The 24036-nt window shown below is 35.8% G+C and overlaps 2 long non-coding RNA genes and 1 other non-coding gene across 3 annotated transcripts; 2 read left to right on the top strand and 1 right to left on the bottom strand.

Moving 5' to 3' along the window:
- Window positions 1–3363: 3363 nt before the first annotated feature.
- On the bottom strand, window positions 3364–3470 carry LOC118486106. The gene has a single exon (XR_004877962.1). It is a non-coding gene; the product is annotated as a small nucleolar RNA R71 (small nucleolar RNA).
- Window positions 3471–12237: 8767 nt separating this feature from the next.
- Window positions 12238–14945, top strand: LOC118485632. The gene is made up of 3 exons (XR_004877194.1): window positions 12238–12364; window positions 13105–13191; window positions 14737–14945. It is a non-coding gene; the product is annotated as an uncharacterized LOC118485632 (long non-coding RNA).
- Window positions 14946–18244: 3299 nt separating this feature from the next.
- On the top strand, window positions 18245–20901 carry LOC110902803. The gene is made up of 3 exons (XR_002571427.2): window positions 18245–18371; window positions 19112–19198; window positions 20744–20901. It is a non-coding gene; the product is annotated as an uncharacterized LOC110902803 (long non-coding RNA).
- The last annotated feature ends 3135 nt before the right edge of the window (window positions 20902–24036 follow it).

Genomic DNA, 24036 nt, shown 5'->3' on the forward strand with positions numbered 1-24036 from the left:
CCGTGGTCGGAGTTACAGTGATTGTTTTCCAGATCCCAGTTACTGGAGAGTTGGACACGGCCCCGTGTTGCACCGAAACGGCCCCGTGGTCAGCCTTCTGTAACTTGGAAAACTAAAAACTGCCAGTAACACGCTGGGCACGGCCCGTGTCCGACCAGGCACGGCCCGTGCTGAGCTCTGCAGAAGCTGAAAAACTAAAAAAAATCCTAAAAAATTAAAAAGAAAATAAAAAAAATGATTAGGCCGTTGATTCCTAACTTTCTTAAAATCCTTGTGTCCCCGGCAACGGCGCCAAAAAAACTTGATGTGCGTGTAGTGTAATATATTTTTGGTATATATTTTAAGCCCTTTTTACACTTTCTAGCCAAGTTTTAAATTTATAAAACACGATATTTACTAACACTAAACACACATATGGGCAAGTGCACCCATCGTGGACGTAGTATAGTGTTGGTAAGATACCGAGGTCGTCCAAGGACACAAGAGCTTTTAGTACCGGTTTATCCTCAACGTCTAATCAAATCAAAATGTTAGAAAAAAAAGATTTTTAAACTAAGAAAATAAAATTAACTAAATGCTGAAAAATAAAATAAAAATAAAACAGATAGACAAGATGAATCACTTGGATCCGACTCGTGTATTAGTATAACCTTTGATTATTTTAGCACTTTTGCACTCGTTTAAGAGATTATCTTAGTTATTATAGTAGGCCCCTCTTTTGAAGGCGACATTACCCTCAACCCAGTAGTTTGAGTCAGCAAGGATACAATCCTAAAGGGTCGGATTATTGAAAGATAATGAATTAAGTTATTAATGCAAATTATGGTAGGCCCCTCTTTTGGAGGTGACGTTACCCTCGACTAAGTAGTCTGAGTCAGCAGGGATACAGTCCTAAATAGTCGGGTTATAGTATTAATAGTAGTTAACTTATGAGGGGGTCAAAGAGTTTGGATCCCTGCCATCCAATACCTTTGGGTATTGAAGGAGTTCCTATTAAATTTGACCCAAGTCCCTTGCAGGACCTCTAAACGCTGAACAAGGGCAAGACCCTTACCAAACCGTTCCCTTAACCCCCGACCAGGTAGCCAACATATCTCCTTATAGACCGTGGAGATATGAATGGTGAAAATCTTTTATTTTATATAGACAGTAAAATAATGCCAAGACACCACGGACAAACGATAAGGAAAAGTCACCTTCAACATAAGCAACTAGTTATTAAAGTCATTAATACAAAACCAAATAAAAAGTGCAAAATATTAAAAATAAAAAGTATTATACTAAACACTTGTCTTCACCAAGTGATGTAAGAGACTTAGGCAAACATGGCCTTGATTGTCAAGACCTGTGACTCACACACTCTCACACTTCATCCATCGTAGAGTGTGTGAGTCGTCTCGGGATCCAAGATTGATCGTAAGAGTTCTTGACAATCATGGCCATGTTTGCGTAAGTCTCTTACATCACTTGGTGAAGACAAGTGTTTAGTATAATACTTTTTATTTTTAATCCTTTGCACTTTTTATTTGGTTCTGTATTAATGACTTTAATAACTAGTTGCTTATGTTGAAGGTGACTTTTCCTTATCGTTTGTCCGTGGTGTCTTGGCATTATTTTACTGTCTATATAAAATAAAAGATTTTCACCATTCATATCTCCACGGTCTATATGGAGGTATGTTGGCTACCTGGTCGGGGGTTAAGGGAACGGTTTGGTAAGGGTCTTGCCCTTGTTCAGCGTTTAGAGGTCCTGCAAGGGACCTGGGTCAAATTTAGTAGGACCTCCTTCAATACCCAAAGGTATTGGATGGCGGGGGTCCAAACTCTTTGATCCCCTCATAAGTTAACTACTATTAATACTATAACCCGGCTATTTAGGACTGTATCCCTACTGACTCAGGCTACTTAGTCAAGGGTAACGTCACCTCCAAAAGAGGGGCCTACCATAATTTGCATTAATAACTTAATTCATTATCTTTCAATAATCCGACCCTTTAGGATTGTATCCTTGCTGACTCAAAGTATTGGGTTGAGGGTAACGTCGCCTTCAAAAGAGAGGCCTACTACAATAACTAAGATAATCTCTTAAACAAGTGCAAAAGTGCGAAAATAATCAAAGGTTATACTAATACACGAGACGGATCCAAGTGATTCATCTTGTCTATCTGTTTTATTTTTATTTTATTTTTCAGCATTTAGTTAATTTTATTTTCTTAGTTTAAAAATCTTTTTTTTTCTAACATTTTGATTTGATTAGACGTTGAGGATAAACCGGTACTAAAAGCTCTTGTGTCCTTGGATGACCTCGATATCTTACCAACACTATACTACGTCCACGATGGGTGCACTTGCCCATATGTGTGTTTAGTGTTAGTAAATATCGTGTTTTATAAATTTAAAACTTGGCTAGAAAGTGTAAAAAGGGCTTAAAATATATACCAAAAATATATTACACTACACTCACATCAAGTTTTTGGCGCCGTTGCCGGGGACACAAGGATTTTAAGAAAGTTAGGAATCAACGGCCTAATCATTTTTTTTATTTTCTTTTTAATTTTTAGGATTTTTTTTTAGTTTTTCAGCTTCTGCAGAGCTTAACACGGGCCGTGCCTGGTCGGACACGGGCCGTGCGCCCCAGAATGTTACTGGCAGTTTTTAGTTTTCCAAGTTACAGAAGGCTGACCACGGGGCCGTGTCGGTGCAACACGGGGCCGTGTCCAACTCTCCAGTAACTGGGATCTGGAAAACAATCATTGTAACTCCGACCACGGGTCGTGTTCATCGAGCACGGGGCCGTGGTGAACCTTCTGACCAGCATTCTTTTCTGTTTTTGTTGCAGGACTTTGAACCAGACGCTAACCCTGCGTAGTGTATGAGCTCCAGTTCTAATAAGGACATAAAAGAACCTCTAGAAGAACCCGAACGCTTTCTCAGAAAAAGACTAAAAGCCAAAAACCAAGAGAAGGTTTCGGGAAACCCACTTCCAATGGCGGACCAACGTACCCTCATGGATTATCTACGACCCACCGTAGGTAACCTCGGCGCCGCCATCAATGCACCGAATGTTGAAGCCAATAACTTCAAACTTCGGCCGCATTTGAGACAGATGCTTCAGAACTCCGCAACCTTCCATGGGCTTGCGGACGAGGATCCCCATCTACATATTACTAATTTCTTAGAAATATGTGATACCTTTCGGATCAATGGAGCTTCAAATGACTCCATCCGCCTCCGAATGTTTTCTTTTTCACTAAAAGACCGAGCAAAAGCTTGGCTTAACGCCCTCCCAGCTGGATCGGTAAACACCTAGGATGAACTAGCCCAAAAATTTCTATATAAGTATTTCCCTCCCGCTAAAACGGCTAAATTAATGACTGAAATTAATACATATTCACAAGAGGACGGGGAATCCTTATATGAAACTTGGGAAAGGTTCAAGGAGCTATTGCGAAAGTGTCCACATCACGGCCTTGCGATATGGCAACAAGTGTCCACTTTCTATAATGGGCTGTTGCCACACACAAGGCAAACACTGGACTCTAGCTCCGGGGGACTTTTAGGTAATCGTTGCCCACATGAAATGTATAATCAAATTGAGGAAATTGCTCAAAACAATTTTCAGTGGCACACTCCCCGAGGCAATAAATCTATTGCCCCGGGCGCCCATAAGGTTGATGAAAGCACTTCTTTACAAGCCCAAATCGAGGCCCTCTCTTCAAAAATAAAAAAAAATTGGAAATGACAAAAATGGTCTCGGTTATGGCTTGTGAAGGGTGTGGTGGGCCACATGAAAATTGGAGTTGTATGAAAGAAACAGACGATCAACAAGAATCGGTAAACAACATTGATAATAGACCTAGGCCGTCGGGTCCTCCAACGGGCACCTACAACCAAGGATGGCGAAATCACCCTAACCTTGGTTGGAGAGAACCCGGCAATGGAAGTAACCAACAAAACGTAAACCAACGAACAAACTTTCAACAACCAAGAAATGAGTCACAAAATTTCCCTCAACAACAGAGTGGACGAGAAAGGCTTGAAGATACTATATCTCGCCTCATCTCCGACACTGAAAAGAAAAACTCGGATAGATTTCTACAATTAGAATCAAATTTTAGAAATCAACAAGCTAGTATTCAAAACATCGAAAAACAAATAAGTCAACTAGCACAAAATTTCTCCGAGAGACCACAAGGCGCGTTACCAAGCAATACCGAAACAAACCCAAAGGCGCAAGTTCATCTCATAACACTACGGAACCGCACCGTGGGTCCTACGGAAAGCCCGCCGCCTACCGAGGAGACCGTAACACCGCCCTTACAAGAGAAAGGTTCCCCTCCCTCATCAGAGCTTACCAAGACTCCTCGAGTTCCGTACCCCGGTAGGTTAATCCGACAAAAGACCGATGAGCAATTCGCAAAATTCGAAAGTTTACTAAAACAATTGCATGTCAATATTCCTTTCATTGATGTCCTAACCCAAATGCCTAAATACTCTAAGTTCATGAGGGGTTTCCTCACTTATAAAAGGAAAATTGAAACATTGCAATTAGTTAACCTAGGCGAAGAATGCTCTGCCCTCGTACTCAACAAACTCCCCCAAAAGAAAATCGATCCCGGAAGCTTCACAATTCCTTGCTCAATCGGTGACCCCCCCGTTCGTAATGCACTAGCCGACCTTGGAGCTAGCATTAACCTCATGCCCTCATCAATGTTCAAAAGACTCGGCCTAGGAAAAACGAGTCCTACAAAAATGAGTATACAACCTGCTGATCGATCCGTCAAATTCCCGCAAGGTGTCATTGAAAATATCCTAGTCAAGGTCGACAATTTCTTCTACCCGGCCGACTTTGTCATACTTGATATGGAAGAAGACACCGAAGTCCCCCTCATATTAGGGAGACCATTTCTCGCCACCGCACAAGCAGTGGTAGATATGAATGACGGAACACTTACTTTGAAATATGGGGATGATAAAGTAAAGTTCGGGGTTGGGAAGAAAATAGAGGATGATGACCCGGTCAATTATATGAAGGTTATTGATTCAAGTTTGGATGATGCTCTCCGACGGTGCAACATGGGATGCAAAACATCCCGCTCAGAAAACATATAACCTTGCCTTGGGTCTAGCCAAGGACCCTTACAAACGTGGCGCACCACGGAGGCAATCCGCAGAACTATCATTAGTTTAAGTTTAATCTTTTAGTTTTAATTTGCAGGAATAAAACACACTCATGGTGGTCAAGGATGACAAGGGAAACGAGAAACATAAACCCATGCACGAAAACAAGGCACCCGACAACAATTTCTCCCTTACAGTCAGTTCAGCACGGGTCGTGCCTAGCCAACACGGCCCCGTGCTGAACACCCTGCAGGCAAATGCCCAGTTCAGGTAACTGGACACAGGCCGTGTTCACCGAACACGCCCCCGTGTCCAGGCTTCTGTTTCTTTTTCTTTAATTATTGTTACTGGCACCTGAACACGGGGCCGTGCCCGGTCCCCACGGGGCCGTGTCCAGACTGCCAGTAACATAAATTTTTGCTTTTAAACACAAAGTTACACATTCAATCAACCTAAAAATTTATTTTTGGGACACATTGAGGACAATGTGTAATTTAAGTATGGGGGGATGCTAAACCTTGAATTTTGCAAGTCCTAATAACAAGCCTTACACAAAACTCTATTGGAACCGCTAATCACCCCAAATTTTTTCAATTTTTTTTATTTTATCTTGTCTAAGTTTAAGTTGGGAATTCTAAGACTAACAGGTTATATTTTTATAAGTTTACAACCGATAGAGTCGTGATAAAAAGAACCAACATAAGAAAATTATGAAACGGCATGACAAGCTTAGTTAAAATTCGATTATATATACTCGATCACATAAAAAAAACCCATTCCCACAAAAGTGAGTTTTTGAGCCTTTATTGAGCATACAACTATACATCTTTACGTTAAATGCTCATTTTTCGTTTCTTGTGTGAATAGCCGCTTGGTTCTTACGACTCTAGAACTTGCCACGACAATTCATTCCCGGTCCTTACCAACTTAAACCCAAGTAAGTAAATGATGGAGGCATTAGGACTAACCCTTTTTCTTTCAACACCATTATTTTTATTTTTCTTTTCACCTACACAAAAACTCCCCCTAGTTAGCCCCTTTGAGCCTAAACCTTTTCATTTCTTAACCAAAAAACCCTTTTTACCCACCAAAAACCCTTTTTATTTTTACCCTTTATTTTAGTAACAAGCTCGGTTTTCATGTGACTAAAATATATATATATATATATATATATATATATATATATATATATATATATATATATATATATATATATATATTACAATGAACTTAGAGATAAGCAAACAAAGCTCCTCAAACAAAAGCTTGTTTGGATAAATACTTCATTTAAAATAAAAGTCACAAAAACAAAATGTTTAACGAAAACCGACGCTTTTTACGACTTTCGCCCTTTTCTACTAACCACTAACCCAACTACCCACCTTTGACCCAAGCCTAACCCTTCACCCAAAAAGTCCTCTTGATATTTACAAAGGTATAGAGTTAAAAAGGAGGAGTATTGATTGCTTAGCAAGCTTATGGTAGGAATAAGTTCCATGCCGCTCTCGAGTGATTCACTAAAAATACACCTTCGGCCGAGTGTGAGTGATTTCTCCCGTGAGGTATGTGAACTTGTATATAAATGGAATTTTAGAAAGGCATGTTATGCCTTAATAAATAATTTACCTTATGAAAAGTTCTTAATAAACCATGACGAATAGGATTGTAAATAAGTAAAAATAAAACCTAAACAATCTTGGAAAATCCCGACACTCTATGACAAACCCAAAACCTTCTCTTCTACCCATTCCATTTGGGAGTGTAAGCCACATATTAAAGAGTTTTGCTTGAGGACAAGCAAAAATTCAAGTGTGGGGATATATGATGTGTGTAAAATGCAACATATAAATTACATCAAATAAGGCAAAAAACTAACCCTTTTTAAGTACTAATGTTGGAAAAAGTGTGTTTTTGTCTTCCTTTTGTATTTTCAGGATTAAATGAGCTCTAATTAACAAAAGAAGCAAAAAGGCAGCTAAATCTAACATAAATACAAGAAAAGGAACAAAAGTGGATTGCCCGACCCCTCGACAGCATCCTCCCAAGCAAAACAGAGGAGGCAGAAGACTGAACACGCCCCGTGGTGCCCAAGAAGCAGCAGAAAAGACAAACCTGTAGAAGCTTCTATTGCTCACCACGGGGGGCGTGCCCAGTGAACACGGGGGCATGCCCAAAGTTCTGCAGGCGCATTAATTGTAATCGCGAATTACAATTAATGAGGAGAGATAGTGTCAGACAGGCACGGGGCCGTGCCCAGCGGACACGGGGCCGTGCCCAGGCCTCTGTTCAGCCTATAAATAGGAGTGCTTGGCTTCATTGCAACTCATCCCTTGGCACACCACCTCTCTCACACTTCATCCACCACCCACCACCATCACAACACCATCATCCACCACCATCATCCATTGTCCGTCGTAGAGTGTGTGAGTCGTCTCGGGATCCAAGATTGATCGTAAGAGTTCTTGACAATCAAGGCCATGTTTGCCTAAGTCTCTTACATCACTTGGTGAAGACAAGTGTTTAGTATAATGCTTTTTATTTTTAATCTTTTGCACTTTTTATTTGGTTCTGTATTAATGACTTTAATAACTAGTTGCTTATGTTGAAGGTGACTTTTCCTTATCGTTTGTCCGTGGTGTCTTGGCATTATTTTACTGTCTATATAAAATAAAAGATTTTCACCATTCATATCTCCACGGTCTATATGGAGGTATGTTGGCTACCTGGTTGGGGGTTAAGGGAACGGTTTGGTAAGGGTCTTGCCCTTGTTCAGCGTTTAGAGGTCCTGCAAGGGACCTGGGTCAAATTTATTAGGACCTCCTTCAATACCCAAAGGTATTAGATGGCGGGGGTCCAAACTCTTTGATCCCCTCATAAGTTAACTACTATTAATACTATAACCCGGCTATTTAGGACTGTATCCTTGCTGACTCAGACTACTTAGTCGAGTGTAACGTCACCTCCAAAAGAGGGGCCTACCATAATTTGCATTAATAACTTAATTCATTATCTTTCAATAATCCGACCCTTTAGGATTGTATCCTTGCTGACTCAAACTATTGGGTTGAGGGTAACGTCGCCTTCAAAAGAGGGGCCTACTACAATAACTAAGATAATCTCTTAAACAAGTGCAAAAGTGCGAAAATAATCAAAGGTTATACTAATACACGAGTCGGATCCAAGTGATTCATCTTGTCTATCTGTTTTATTTTTATTTTATTTTTCAGCATTTAGTTAATTTTATTTTCTTAGTTTAAAAATCTTTTTTTTCTAACATTTTGATTTGATTAGACGTTGAGGATAAACCGGTACTAAAAGCTCTTGTGTACTTGGACGACCCCGGTATCTTACCAACACTATACTACGTCCACGATGGGTGCACTTGCCCATATGTGTGTTTAGTGTTAGTAAATATCGTGTTTTATAAATTTAAAACTTGGTTAGAAAGTGTAAAAAGGGCTTAAAATATATACCAAAAATATATTACACTACACTCACATCAGGACACGTGTCATTATTTGAAGTCATCTATTAATTATAAATAATTAATATTAGTTAAAAGATAATTATAAAATTAAATTTAGTATAAATTTAAATAATTCGTAGAAGATAATATAATCTTTTGAAATTTTTATTAGATTTTAAAATTATTTATCTTGAAATTAACAAAAAAACGTACACTAAATATAAATTAATATAATGTAAAGAGTTAAATGTCATTTTAGTTCCTGTGGTTTGGCCCATTTTATCAGTTTAGCCCAAAAGTTTTATAATACACAGGGTTTATAAAGATATAACAATATATAACTTTTTATTGGTTGGTATAAAAAATTACATGTGCTTAACCCATACAATACACGAGTTTCTTAAAATTGTAACCTTTTTCATTATTTAATATAAAAAATTATATTTACTCAACCCGTACAATACATGGGGCTTCTTAAAGATATAACATTTTTATTATTTAATATATAAAATTACATTTATTCAACCCATGTAATCAATGAGATTTTTAAATATATGTTGTTTATTATTTGGTATATAAAGTTAAATTTATTCAACCCGTGTAATAAACGAGGTTTTTAAAAATATATTTTTTATTATTTGATATATAAAATTATATTTATTCAGCCAGTGTATTACACGGGGTTCTAACCTAGTTTACATATAAATCTAACATCTAATCTAACTACTATAATAAGAGAAACCAACTTTTGGACACGTGTCATTCATTGAAGGTATCCTCAAATTTATATTTATCAAAATAAATAAATAACAAATTAATATTAAATCTTATCATACTTTAATAAAATATTATCCTCAAATCTAAATTGTTAATTTAATATATTTTTAAAACAAGTACCTCTCTTATCTACTTATCTAATATTAAATATATAAATAATAAATTAATATTAAATGTTATCCTAATTATTTAAAAACATAACTTTTTTTATTATTTGGTATACAAAATTATGTTTATTCAACTCGAGTAAAACGCGAGGTTTTTAAGGATATAATTTTTTTTATTTGGTAGATTTTTCAACCCGACTATACACCGGTTTTTTTAAATATACGACGTTTTTGGTATTTAATATGCAAAATTACATTTATTTAGGATATAATTTTTTATTATTTGGTAGATTTTTCAACCCGACTATACACGGGTTTTTTAAAGATACGACGTTTTTAGTATTTAATATACAAAAATACATATATTTAATCTGTGTAATACGCATGGTTTTTAAAGAAATAACTCTTTTTTATATCTATTCAACACGTGTAATATATGAGGTTTTTAAGGATGTAATTTTTTATTATTTGGAAGATTTATTCAACCCGATTATACACGGGTTTTTTTAAAGATATGACGTTTTTAGTATTTAATATACAAAATTACAATTATTTAATCTGTGTAACTTTTTTATTATCTGATATATAAAATTACATTTATTTAACCCGTACAATATACAAGGTTCATAAAGATATAAGTTTTTATATTTAAAATATAAAATTACATTTATTCAACCCGTTTAATACACGGGGTTCTAATCTAGTGTTTATATAAATGATGTTACGAGAGTGTGGTATGTTATATATAACTAGTTCTACATATTATAAATTACATATTTGTCCACCACGGTTAATGAACACTAGTTTTTATTAGCCTCGCGCGTTGCACCGAAACGGAACAGAGCAAATGATAATGTTAAACAAACGATATTTAAAAATGAAGAATGTTGTTTCGAAAGCTAAACGGTAGAATCGTTTTAGTTTATTATCGTACCGTATATCAAATAAATAGTTTGAATACAACTTCATTTTTAACAACACTGGTATCAGAATCTCCGGGGGTTGGGATAAATACAATTGCATACTTAAGTTTTTTTTAATTAACAAACGACAGTTATTAAAAATATTAAATTGATTGATAAACGTAATATTATTAAAAAAATTATGAAAAACAAAAAGTAAATGAAAAAAGGAATATGGTTTAAAAAATTAAAAAAGGAAATATGTTGAAAGTATATATATAATAAGGGAAAATATCAAATAGAAAGTTTATTTACAAACGACAGTTATTAAAAATATTAAATTGATTGATAAACGTAATATTATTAAAAAAATTATGAAAAACAAAAAGTAAATGAAAAAAAGGAATATGGTTTAAAAAATTAAAAAAGGAAATATGTTGAAAGTATATATATAATAAGGGAAAAGATCTAATAGAAAGTTTATTTTGGCTAGGAAGTTTAGGAAGCAATAGGATTAGGACATGTGGCAACATTTAAAATAAAGAAAAAGGGTATTTTAGTCAATCAAACCCTTTCTTCTTTCTTTTCAAAACCCTGTAACTTCAAAACCCACCATTTTCAAAACCCACCATTTTCAACCATTTCTTCACTTTCTATCTCAATAATCACTACATTATAATGCGATTTTCATCACAAATCAATGATTCAAACACCCGATCAACGTGTTCTTCAGCTTTTCTTTAGGAAAACCCAGTTTAATTTCATAAAAAATCTTGTTTTTTTCGGTGATTTTGAAGATAATCACTCGATTCGTTCGATTCGAGCGCTGATAAGTGTTTCTATCATTCAAACTTCGTCAATTGTTGAAGAAATCACTTCGATCCATGTAAGAAATTCTTTAATTTCATTTTTACGATCTGGGTTTTTGATTTAGTCATTGCGTTTTACGATCTTGGCGGGGGTACGGGGGCAACGCCTCTGGAAAACTGCATTCGTAGACAGTGTTTCTGGTTCTGTAAACAACATGTTCTGGTCATTGCGTTTTGGTTAGATTTTAGTTCTGTGAACAACAGTTTCTGGTTCTGTGAAAAACAGTTTCTGGTCATTGCGTTTTAGACAGTTTCTGGTTCTGTGAACAACAGTTTCTGGTTCTGTGAACAACAGTTTCTGGTTATTGCGTTTTAGACAGTTTCTGGTTCTGTGAACAACAGTTTCTGGTTCTGTGAACAACAGTTTCTGGTCATTGCGTTTTAGACAGTTTCTGGTTCTGTGAACAACAGTTTCTGGTCATTGCGTTTTAGAAATAAAACTTTTTTTAAGTGATTTTACTCATTGCGTTCTAGGTAAACACATTTTTATGTGTATTCAGTTCATTGCGTTTTAGATAGAACAATTTCTTTTGTGTTTTTAGGCCATTGCGTTTTAGAAATAAGACATTTTTATGTGTTTTCTAGGCATTGCGTTGTAACACCCCGAAAACGGGTTTGGTAATTAAATCCCGTTAATACTAAAGACGGGGAAAGTACCGTTAGTGGTAAAAGTAAACTGGCAAGTATTAGGAATTTATTTAAATAATCCTAATACTTATTTAAAGTAAATAAGAGCTTTCAAGAAAATAGGAAGATAAAAGGCCCGATTTAACGGGACTTAAAGTAAAACGGGTTACGACTTTCCGAACCTACTAAGCTAAGTAGGAATAATTCTAACCTAGTTAGATAGTGACTTATGAGTGGGTTAAAACACTCAAATCATGAACTAAGGAAAATGGAGGGGCCATAGATGTTAAAATTGAAACTTATGTTGCTAATTTTAATTAAAACAAAAACCAAGCACCCCATTTGGGGATGTCTGGTCGTACAAAGAAGCAGGAGGCGACCTGGGTTTCTTCAAACCCTAAAATCCTCACTAAAACTCTCAAATTGGAGGTGCAAATCTGGTCCAAAACGAAAATTGAGCATAGATTATTGATCCTCATCACAAGAGGATTACAAGGTATGTAAAATCTGATGAAAACTCTCAACTTGAAATTCTCATGAAATTGGGAAAATCTGAAATTATGGTTGCATGTGTGTCTTATGATGATTTAGGAACAACTATAGTGTCTAGGGACAAACCCTAGACAAATACAAGTTGAAATCATGTGAGATTTTAGTAAAATCCATGATCACCATTGTAGGTGATTAGTGGGTTATGTAGATTTTAATAAACACTAGGAAATTGGGTGATATTCTAGTGTAATTTGACAATTGTGAAGTGACTTCAGAATTATAGAAGTTAACAACTTTGTAAGATGGTTGATTTATGTGAAATTAGGGCTAAGAGATAAGCTAGAGACTTGATAAATAAACATGTAAAATTCTGCCCTTAAAGTGTTTGTTGAAATGCCTCAAAGAAGGCTCGAAACTAGAATTTTTGTAGTTAAAACACCTAATTGTGATGTTTTGGCTATTATGCAAAATGTGATTAAAAAGAGTTCTAAATGTGATAAACGTGGTTAGAACTTTGGTTAAAATGGTGGTCTAAAGATAATGCCTACCGGGTAATTAAATAACGCTAAAACTAGTTGATGAACTCGATTATGCAATTAGAATACTAACGGGGATTTGACTTTTAGAAAAAGTCAAACTGACCTACGATGTGATGAATGATAATTAGACATAGAAAATAAGTGAGGTGGAATAGTCATGATTGTTATTGACTAATTTAACCGCCTTGTAAATGATGAATAATAGTTGGCGCTTAAACAAGCCAGGTGAAGCTTGGAGTGAAAGCGGGTCAAACGAGTCAAGCATAGAAGAAAAGCGTAGCTCGGATGCAAGGTAAGTGAAACTTACACACTTATGTAGAATACTTGTTTACCTTACTAGTAATAAATGCGATAACGATAATAACGAAAATATGGTTTCCGACGCGGTTGGTACGAGTCGGAACATATAAGGATGATAAAAACCATGGTTTATGGTAAAGAGGGTGAATCGGTAAATTGGTCATGTAATGACTAAGAGATTATGAGTTTTGATAAGATTACCTTGTAGTGTAATCTAATATTGAGACAATGGGTAAAAATGGAAATTTAATCTAGTGTTGATTAATGTAAATTGACAATAAAAGGATACCCATGGCGTAAGCCGAAATAGGGTCAAAATTGTAAGAAATGAGTTAAAAAGAAAAGAAGGGGTCAAGAGGCAACATCCGAAATGGGTCGGATGTGTAAATTGGAAATTGAAAACCCCGTTTTACTACATATGTAAATGTTCGGTCATATGAGCCAAACGGGTCAAATGGTGGTGATAACACCATTTGACAATAATGACTAATGTTGGTTGTCAAGTCCTATGTAAACAGGAGTGAGTAGCAATTTTGGGATAATTGCGACGCTATAGAATATTGGTTAATAAAAGCGAGGTGTAAACGGGTCTATACATTGATCCGAGCCAGGTACGCATAAATAAGTTGTAGTAAGATGTGCAATTTGGTCAAATATTAGTAGAAGTCCTTCATCGTAAAAATGAAGGATTAAATGTGACCAAAAAGCCCTTGATGGGTAAACCGGGTAAACAACCCTTAGAGGTTGTTTAGAAACTCATATTATGATTATTGTAACCTTTAGATGCGTATAAAAGTTGTAGGCGTGACTTTCAAAGGTTAAATGCCTTAAAATGCTTCTTGCCGTAAAATCTCTTATCCGAGGGGTAAAACTCGGAATATATAGATATCCACATTTGATCCAACACACTTATAGTTGTAGTGGAAGATTATAGGATAAGAAATGTGGTGATGAAATGTCAGAAGCAATCAGAAGCGATTTTAGGCTCGAAAGTGCTTAAATACCCTTAACGGGTCAAAATAAGCATACGAGCGAAAACGGGTTTAAATTGTGTAACAAACCTATGAATTGAACCTAATATGGTAGGTAACATTAATTTGAAGAAGTGTATGTGATATAGGAATCAAACAAATACGTTTGTTTGATAAAATGCATAAACGGGTTAGAATTCGGTAAAAAGGTAACGAGTCGAAGGCTTAGAAGTCTCAAAATTTCTTATGTTGGATGTAGGATTTCAACTCCATAAGATGGAGGATTAAATTACGGACGCGTAGGAAAAAGAATCGGGTAAAACGGATCAATAACGAAGAAGTTATGGCCGTTTCCGTAAAAACTGGCATAGCTGAACTGAGCTGCAGACCTGCTGGAAAACGGTCTCCCTTGCGTGGCGCGAGGGAGCAACTGGGTTCCTTCGCGTGGCGCGAAAAACCCTGTTTTGGCGAAAAATTTTTATTTTAATCAGTTTCGCTTCCCAGACTCGTTTAAATACGTTTTAAGTTACGTATGACTAATCCAACTCATGTCTTATGAGTTTCAGGTATAATTTTAGCACCGGAGGAGGATCAAGCACAACGAAGAACCGAACACGATCAAGATATAAGCTTCCGCACTTTGTATCGTTGTTATGTAAAATGACGAACTCACCCATAATATGTTGTATAGTTTTTAATTCTGTAAATAAAGTTTAATGAACCCGTATTTTCAATGTATTTGAAATCATAATTACTCGTTTGTTTTCGTAAATTATACGAAAACCTTTAAATAATAATAAGGGTGTTATAAGTTGGTATCAGAGCTCAAGTTTGTTGACAAATGTGTTCGGTTCGAGGCTTGATCTCAAATCCGATAAGTACATGTATGTTTATAGTTTAGCATGCTAAAGTGTTTTAAACAACACACATGGTTATCGTGTAATACACGTTACACCAATAAAAACGATATAGAATAGATATAGTCAACGAAATTACATGCGTGATGCGTATAGTAGAAAAGCCTTTTATTATAATACGGGCATCCTTTAATGTTGAAATTACTAACTGTTGTATATGTTTTTGATCGAAGGACACTCGCATATGAAGATAGCGAGAGTTTAACAAATCCTGGATTTGACAGAGGAACGGTCCAAAGTATGACAAATAGAGCACGATCACCAAGGACCTAAATCGCGCAACGATTGCGAATAAGTTAATGGCAAGGAGAGCCTGTTAGAGCAAGCATTATCAGGTGCACGTTTTAAATTATTGCATAAATAGTAATATGCAACAAATATGTAGAGATTGAAAGTTGCATATGTAGATTGAAAACTTGGAATAACCTGAATAGAAAACCTATCCGGGATATTGTTTCCAAGAAAACAGATAGAGGCATTACTTACATGGGGTGTAATGTGAAAATTATAAAAAGGTCATGTATACCAGGTGTTGATCGCTTACTCTGGCCAAGTAGGTAGTGAACACATGATACCATGAACTTTTTATGATGGACATACTTACATCTGATGTAGTAAGGACGGGGTAAGCGGGACAAATTAAAAAGTACCCAAATGAATCAGATAAGCAAAATATTTGATAATAATGTAAACGCACAGCCGAGTGACGGAAGCGTATTATATTAGGATAATGAGCCCGAGGGAAGGGACCAAGAAACATGTAAAATGACTTAGACATGTATTGGGAGGGAGTGTACTTACACTCGAACCCGGAAAACGCAAACATGTAAAATGACTTAGACATGTATTGGGAGGGAGTGTACTTACACTCGAACCCGGAAAACGCAAACATGTAAAATGATTTAGACATGTATTGGGAGGGAGTGTACTTACACTCGAACCCGGAAAACGCAAACATGTAAAATGACTTAGACATGTATTGGGAGGGAGTGTGCTTACACTCGAACCCGGAAAACGCAAACATGTAAAATGACTTAGACATGTATTGGGAGGGAGTGTGCTTACACTCGAACCCGGAAAACACAAACATGTAAAATGATTTAGACAAGTAATGGGAGGGAGTGTACTTACACTCGAAACCGGAAAACGCAAATATGTCCCTTAACGGGTCGTTTTTGTAAAACGTCAAACTTAAGGACAAAGTCGGAATATAAAAATGAAGCGAGGTCTTAATGCATACCGGGAGGGTGGCAATAATAACGACTTCGGTAAAACACCCGGTTGATGGGTAAGAATTAAATACATGCGTAAACCGAGAAACGAGAGCTCGGATGAAAAGTTAAAAGACTCGGGTTTCGAATCATAACTAAAAGACGACAAGATAATGTAAACAGAAATTTCGAATAAATTATGTTCAACTATTTTAAAGTTGAACGGGTCGAATATAATATCATGCCGGACGGCATGAGTAAATGCAAGCGGGATAATGGTAACGTCAAATGCAAAAGAGTAATGAGCCCGGTAGTGGGACATAACCAAATAAGAATATATGCAAACCAAATAACAAAAAGGAAAAGAAGAACTGACGCATAAATGACATGAGAAGTCATAAAGTCGGAAAATTGTCTGGAAGAAAACAATTGTAGCCACGGAACTACAATCAAGGTTAACGAAACCTAAGCTTGAAACCAAAAGATTCTTCAAACAAAAACAGGGTGCCTTGACACCAGGCATGTATTTTACGAATGACATGAGTAAGGAATGATCTACGGGATCAATATAACCTTTGGAGTTATAAACAATGGAAAGGTCTATGAGGATAGAACGACCCACTGGTCATGATTAGAAAGAAATTATAAGGACTTCGCCTTAAAGAGGCGAAAGTCTAATCAAAATAGCCCATAAGGCTAAGTGATAAAACCTACGGGTTAATTAGATAAAGCGAGGGAATCAGTTGAGAACCCCGCATAAAACTAAGACTGCAAAAGAATAAATTATGGACTGTCAATATCCTGGTATGGATAATTGACAAAAGTTAAGAGAAGATTCTAAACTAAAAGTTCGATTTTAGTAAGAAATAACGTTTTTATAAATATAAATTCCGATAGGAAATTGAATAGTAAGCATAAAGGATTCAAGTCTTGGCGCTGATAGGCGCAAGACGATATATTCGAAAAGTGATCTTTTTGAAAATGAAAGGTTGGTATAAATTAAACATGCGTGACACGATCACGTTCAAGAAATGCAATGTGAAGTGGAATCACATTATAACCAAGCGAGCGGTAAAAAGTAACTGGACTAATAAGTCTAGTTAGTGAGACCGGTTAAGGTCATTTAAGTAATTTGGTTGCTTGTAAGCGGTAGATTCGGTATAACTAAATCGAATAAATGAATTTTGAAAACAAAAGAAATTGTTGCTAAAAGTGAAAGATTTCACTAAAGACCTTTAAACGGGTCAAAGTAACGGATTCATAAGGAATTCGATAGTATATGAAAGCGATGGATATCGCTAAGTTAACTAAACTAGTGGAAATAACGAGATTACGTTATTTCGAAGTTACACTATGTCGTATGAGATATGTAGACAATTAGTAACCAAAAAGATGTTACCATACTTTTCGGGTAATACTAACGATTGGTTAAAAAGTATAGGTAATGTTTAAAATATTTCTCGGATAGAATACATTGAGTTTAAACTCAATGAATTACGTAAGAAAAGATTTCGAGGACGAAACCTCTTTAAGGGGGGTAGACTTGTAACACCCCGAAAACGGGTTTGGTAATTAAATCCCGTTAATACTAAAGACGGGGAAAGTACCGTTAGTGGTAAAAGTAATCTGGCAAGTATTAGGAATTTATTTAAATAATCCTAATACTTATTTAAAGTAAATAAGAGCTTTCAAGAAAATAGGAAGATAAAAGGCCCGATTTAACGGGACTTAAAGTAAAACGGGTTACGACTTTCCGAACCTACTAAGCTAAGTAGGAATAATTCTAACCTAGTTAGATAGTGACTTATGAGTGGGTTAAAACACTCAAATCATGAACTAAGGAAAATGGAGGGGCCATAGATGTTAAAATTGAAACTTATGTTGCTAATTTTAATTAAAACAAAAACCAAGCACCCCATTTGGGGATGTCTGGTCGTACAAAGAAGCAGGAGGCGACCTGGGTTTCTTCAAACCCTAAAATCCTCACTAAAACTCTCAAATTGGAGGTGCAAATCTGGTCCAAAACGAAAATTGAGCATAGATTATTGATCCTCATCACAAGAGGATTACAAGGTATGTAAAATCTGATGAAAACTCTCAACTTGAAATTCTCATGAAATTGGGAAAATCTAAAATTATGGTTGCATGTGTGTCTTATGATGATTTAGGAACAACTATAGTGTCTAGGGACAAACCCTAGACAAATACAAGTTGAAATCCTGTGAGATTTTAGTAAAATCCATGATCACCATTGTAGGTGATTAGTGGGTTATGTAGATTTTAATAAACACTAGGAAATTGGGTGATATTCTAGTGTAATTTGACAATTGTGAAGTGACTTCAGAATTATAGAAGTTAACAACTTTGTAAGATGGTTGATTTATGTGAAATTAGGGCTAAGAGATAAGCTAGAGACTTGATAAATAAACATGTAAAATTCTGCCCTTAAAGTGTTTGTTGAAATGCCTCAAAGAAGGCTCGAAACTAGAATTTTTGTAGTTAAAACACCTAATTGTGATGTTTTGGCTATTATGCAAAATGTGATTAAAAAGAGTTCTAAATGTGATAAACGTGGTTAGAACTTTGGTTAAAACGGTGGTCTAAAGATAATGCCTACCGGGTAATTAAATAACACTAAAACTAGTTGATGAACTCGATTATGCAATTAGAATACTAACGGGGATTTGACTTTTAGAAAAAGTCAAACTGACCTACGATGTGATGAATGATAATTAGGCATAGAAAATAAGTGAGGTGGAATAGTCATGATTGTTATTGACTAATTTAACCGCCTTGTAAATGATGAATAATAGTTGGCGCTTAAACAAGCCAGGTGAAGCTTGGAGTGAAAGCGGGTCAAACGAGTCAAGCATAGAAGAAAAGCGTAGCTCGGATGCAAGGTAAGTGAAACTTACACACTTATGTAGAATACTTGTTTACCTTACTAGTAATAAATGCGATAACGATAATAACGAAAATATGGTTTCCGACGCGGTTGGTACGAGTCGGAACATATAAGGATGATAAAAACCATGGTTTATGGTAAAGAGGGTGAATCGGTAAATTGGTCATGTAATGACTAAGAGATTATGAGTTTTGATAAGATTACCTTGTAGTGTAATCTAATATTGAGACAATGGGTAAAAATGGAAATTTAATCTAGTGTTGATTAATGTAAATTGACAATAAAAGGATACCCATGGCGTAAGCCGAAATAGGGTCAAAATTGTAAGAAATGAGTTAAAAAGAAAAGAAGGGGTCAAGAGGCAACATCCGAAATGGGTCGGATGTGTAAATTGGAAATTGAAAACCCCGTTTTACTACATATGTAAATGTTCGGTCATATGAGCCAAACGGGTCAAATGGTGGTGATAACACCATTTGACAATAATGACTAATGTTGGTTGTCAAGTCCTATGTAAACAGGAGTGAGTAGCAATTTTGGGATAATTGCGACGCTATAGAATATTGGTTAATAAAAGCGAGGTGTAAACGGGTCTATACATTGATCCGAGCCAGGTACGCATAAATAAGTTGTAGTAAGATGTGCAATTTGGTCAAATATTAGTAGAAGTCCTTCATCGTAAAAATGAAGGATTAAATGTGACCAAAAAGCCCTTGATGGGTAAACCGGGTAAACAACCCTTAGAGGTTGTTTAGAAATTCATATTATGATTATTGTAACCTTTAGATGCGTATAAAAGTTGTAGGCGTGACTTTCAAAGGTTAAATGCCTTAAAATGCTTCTTGCCGTAAAATCTCTTATCCGAGGGGTAAAACTCGGAATATATAGATATCCACATTTGATCCAACACACTTATAGTTGTAGTGGAAGATTATAGGATAAGAAATGTGGTGATGAAATGTTAGAAGCAATCAGAAGCGATTTTAGGCTCGAAAGTGCTTAAATACCCTTAACGGGTCAAAATAAGCATACGAGCGAAAACGGGTTTAAATTGTGTAACAAACCTATAAATTGAACCTAATATGGTAGGTAACAATAATTTGAAGAAGTGTATGTGATATAGGAATCAAACAAATACGTTTGTTTGATAAAATGCATAAACGGGTTAGAATTCGGTAAAAAGGTAACGAGTCGAAGACTTAGAAGTCTCAAAATTTCTTATGTTGGATGTAGGATTTCAACTCCATAAGATGGAGGATTAAATTACGGACGCGTAGGAAAAAGAATCGGGTAAAACGGATCAATAACGAAGAAGTTATGGCCGTTTCCGTAAAAACTGGCATAGCTGAACTGAGCTGCAGACCTGCTGGAAAACGGTCTCCCTTGCGTGGCGCGAGGGAGCAACTGGGTTCCTTCGCGTGGCGCGAAAAATCCTGTTTTGGCGAAAATTTTTTATTTTAATCAGTTTCGCTTCCCAGACTCGTTTAAATACATTTTAAGTTACGTATTACTAATCCAACTCATGTCTTATGAGTTTCAGGTATAATTTTAGCACCGGAGGAGGATCAAGCACAACGAAGAACCGAACACGATCAAGATATAAGCTTCCGCACTTTGTATCGTTGTTATGTAAAATGACGAACTCACTCATAATATGTTGTATAGTTTTTAATTCTGTAAATAAAGTTTAATGAACCCGTATTTTCAATGTATTTGAAATCATAATTACTCGTTTGTTTTCGTAAATTATACGAAAACCTTTAAATAATAATAAGGGTGTTATATGCGTTTTAGAAATAAAACATTTTTAAGTGTTTTCTGGCTATTGCGTTTTAGAAATAAGACATTTTTAAGTGTTTTCTGGTCATTGCGTTTTAGAAATAAGACATTTTTAAGTGTTTTGGGTGCATTGTGTTTTAGGTAAAAGACATTTCTTTGTGTTTTTGGTGCATTGCGTTTTAGAAAAATGTCATTTTTTAGGTTCTTTTTCATTGCGTTTTACGTAACTGGGGGGTTTTCTATTGCATTTTACGCAATTGGGTTTTAATTTTTTTTAAATATAGCAATAGTATACTCGTTTTAAAGATAAAAAAACGCTCGTTTTTTTTGGTGCAATTTTATAAAAAAATAATGTCGTATGAAAAGTTATTAACGTTTAAAAAATTGGGGGGGGGTGAATTGGAGAGAGAGAAACTATTGTGCTGGATTGACTAGAATGCCCTAACAAACCCACGCGCCTCTTTTTTTTTTTGCTTCAATTTCATTCATTTAATCTTAGCCATTGATTAACTAAATGGATGGTCAAGATCACTTCCTAACCTTCCTAGCCAAATAAACTTTCTATTGTATCTCCACCTTATATAATAATAAAGTATTATAATATTAAAATAACAAAATATTGAAAAAAAACTATATATAATTTTAAATTTAAAATTACTATTCATCGTTCTACAACAATACATATAATTGATCAAAACGCTATTGATTAACTTACGTGTCTAGCTTGTTTTGTTTTGGATACACATTTTTTTAAGTTAGTTTTTGGATGAGATTACTTGTTTGTTTGTTTAGTTTTAAAATTTGTTTTTTTTCTTCTTCTTTAGATTTGGTACCATGTAGAATGTGAAGTTTAACAAAATTAAAAAATTATTTAATGACATTATTGTAATTAAACTTTATTTCCATTTTTGCTTTTCTTTAAAACTTGTTCCAGTATAAAACGTTTTGGGTGTGCACGGTTCGGATTTTGGGTAAAACCGAAACCGTAACCAAAAGTTCGGTTTTAGGTTTTTGAAAACCATTCGGTTTCGATTTTTTCGGTTTTCCGTTTCAGCAACGGTTCGGTTTTTGGTTTTTTAAACAAATTACGTAAGATTCAAAATTAAAAAGTATAATTCAAAGTTTAGCATTTAAGTTAATCTATTTAGTCTTTTTAATTAATATTGTTCACATAAACCTAGCCTAGTCTTCTAATCTATTATAATGTTTCTTCAAAGTTTTTATCAAGACGTTTACTTTTATATTACATTGAAATTTTTATATTAAATTTTGTTATTTCTTGTAAACAATAGATAAATCATTTCAATGATAAATAAATATGTTAATATTTTCATTGAAATATTTAACAATCAAGAATAAAATTATTAATTTTTAGTAGCATGGGTTAAACACTTAAACAACTTAAACTTAAACATACAAATATATGGATTTGGCCTGCTATTATAACTTGTCGGCTTGGTTCGATTATTTTCGGTTATTAAAAATCCGAAAACCGAATCGTCGGTTTTTGTTTCAGTTAGGTTTTTCGGTTATAATTCGGTTATTTCGGTTTTTGCCCACCCCTTTTTTTATTTTTATGGACGGAGAATTTTGATCACTAACGGACCATTAGAGTATCATCGTACCACTAGCGGAACCACCCGATCATATCCATCTCCACTAGGCAAATGCCTATACACCAATTCAGGAGGAAACCTAATAAATATGAGAAAAACCCCCTTTGTGGGAATCGAACCCAAGATCTATTGGTCCCAAAGCCTTATCCCACCCGAAGATGCCATTAGGCTATAAAGCCATAGTCTTCTGCCCACCCCTATAAAACGTTTCAATCTTAACTTAGACTGGTGGGTGTGGGTGTTGCCCGCTTGGCGTTTGGGCCCTTTATCGTCTGGTGCTCCACCCCGGGTTGGTATTTTGGTGGACGTTTCCCGCTTGACGTGGCAATAGTGGTTGGCGTGGAGTGCTAGCCTGGGGTGACGTGTCTGGCAATGGTTGGCTGGGTGTTGATGACCGTTTGACTAGCGCCTTCCACAACACCGGCTTGGCCACGTCTCTTCCACACTTCACGTTTTTGAGTGTGGACTGGTGAATCCTACACTTGCCACATGTCAAGCAATACCCTCAACCCAAACCCCTTCGAACCCATAGAAAAATCTTTGGTTTGTGAATAATTTACAAACAGCCAAATTGTAATATTGCATATTTCAAAATATGACTTTTAGGCAGTCCGCCTACTCTATTACTGTGCTGATTATTAATAAAACAAGGCTGCCATGAGTTTAATAAACAATTGCTCAAATTGTTGAAGTGGAGATGAGTAGATGACAACCCTACAAACCATTTTTTTTTATAACAAGTAAATATTGTGCTGAATTTTGATGTATTCATTTTAGATCCGTTTTTATATGTATATTTTTTAATTCGATTGAAATGTTCTAGATAAAGTATAACTTAGATAACTTTTTTATAAGTAAATAATGTAAAAACGTCACCACGTAAATTTGCAAAAAGTTATATCTAAAACTTGGAACTTTTATACTAAAAACACATCGTGGCTCCAAACGAGTATATTGCAAGTAAAGGTGACACTAGGCCTGATGAGTTTACAATCTTTTTTGTCTTTTCTAAAAACTAAATAAAGGTATTCACTCTTAGGGAGCAGGCAGCGGCACAACTTCTATAAGACGGGAGGGGGCGGCCGACTCCCCGAACTTTTTACTCAGTAGTGGAGAGTATGTAGTTTTCGTATATAAATTTTTGGGTATATAGGTTTTCAACCCCCGATCTTATAGATATTTTTGGGTATATACGCTTTCGACCTCCGGTCGGAAGTCTCAAGCTTCATCACTGGGACAAGGGTATGGGGTGTCATTACCCTTGCCACCTCAGCCTTTTAACCATCAATAGTGTTCATCCCTCATACCATGCTAGTTATTGAGGGGGCTTGTGTGTGTTAGCAAGGTTAGCGAGGTCTTGTGGGGGGGGGGGGGGGTTATTAAATGTAACACCCCGTGTTTTCCAAAAGTCAAAGTCAAAGTCAAGTGTTGACTGTTA

Source organism: Helianthus annuus, chromosome 13, assembly GCF_002127325.2.
Source record: "Helianthus annuus cultivar XRQ/B chromosome 13, HanXRQr2.0-SUNRISE, whole genome shotgun sequence".
Classification (NCBI taxonomy): domain Eukaryota; kingdom Viridiplantae; phylum Streptophyta; class Magnoliopsida; order Asterales; family Asteraceae; genus Helianthus; species Helianthus annuus.